The following is a 1431-nucleotide window of genomic DNA, read 5'->3' as shown; positions in this document are numbered from 1 at the left end:
TCTTCCTTCCTTCCTTCCTTCCTTCCTTCCTTCCTTCCTTCGTTCCTTCCTTCCTTCCTTCCTTCAAGTTTACAGAGACTTGGGGTTTCCAGTCATTCATAGCTGCACTTTTCTTCCTGCCCATCCCCTCTCCCCAATTCACATTTCTCCTTGTTGAGTAAAAGAAAAACTCTTTCATTGCTATGCAATCCCTCCCCCTAAGTCCACTGCACTGTGCAGCCTTCATTCTGGACTCCTGTCATGATAATAATACCCAATCATATATCCCTTTTAAACAGTTCTCTTCCTCATCTGTTGCAGTGCAGTATACATCATTCCCTTCTCTGTCTTCCCTCAACCCCAGTGTCAGTCCTGTTTTACAATAGTGGCCCTATGCAATATTTGTCCTCTTGTGACTTTTGTGAAATATCTTGTGATATTTCACTCAGCATAATGTCCTCTAGGGTCATCCACTTAGCATAGTATTTCATGAGTTACTTGTTTTTCCAGTGCTGCATAGTATTCCATTGTGTGAATATAACAGAGCACTTACTCAAGAATTAAACCACACAATAAACCAACTCTATCTCATAGATATTTATAGCCTAATGCGCCCTCAAAAAGCACAGTATACCTTCTTTTCCATTGTGCATGGAACGTTCTCCAGAATAAATCAAATTCTAGGTCACAAGGCAAGCATCAACAAATTAAAAAAACATAGAAATTATACAAAGTATCTTCTTAGACCACAATGCCACACAATTAGAAATTAATAACAAGAGGATAAAGGAGGAAAAACCCATACATTTGGAAGCTGAACAACAACTTGCTTGAACATGAGTGGAAGAAATAAAAAATGAAATTAAAATGTTTCTTGAAATAAATGACAATGAAAACTCCTCTTACTAAAACCTCTGGGAAACAGCAAAAGCAGTAATCAGAGGCCAATTTATAGCAATAAGCAAACACATCAAAAGGCAGGAAAAAATGACCATTGACTATCTAACCCAACAGCTCCAACAAATTGAAAAAGAACAGCAAGAAAACCTGACACACTCTAAAAAACCTTAAATTATAAAAATTAGAGCAGAAATAAATGAGATAGAAAACAAAAAACCAATTGAAACCATCAACAAAACAAGGAGTTGGTTCTTTGAGGTCAATAAAATTGACAAACCACTAGCAAAACTAACAAAAGATGGTAATGGGCTCTGGGCCGCTCCGGGGGTGGGTGGTGGGTGGGGTGGGGGGGTGGCCTTGCTCCTGGGTGACAGCAGATTGCCTTCCTTCCTTTGTCTTCTGCCTTCCCCCTCCCCCGACCCCATTTCCCCCTCTTTCCTGTTCTTTGCTCTGCACCACCTGCCCCCACCCTCTTCCTCCTCAGTGCACTGCCTTGTTTCCCAGGGGCAAATCACACCCCAATCACCTTCATAGGCAGAGTTCACAGTGAAG

The sequence above is a fragment of the Elephantulus edwardii genome, unplaced genomic scaffold (genome assembly GCF_000299155.1).
Source record: "Elephantulus edwardii isolate Elephantulus edwardi_28Jun2011 unplaced genomic scaffold, EleEdw1.0 scaffold00045, whole genome shotgun sequence".
Classification (NCBI taxonomy): Eukaryota; Metazoa; Chordata; class Mammalia; order Macroscelidea; family Macroscelididae; genus Elephantulus; species Elephantulus edwardii.
The sequence above is the reverse complement of the archived record's forward strand: the minus strand, read 5'-3'. Positions refer to the sequence as shown.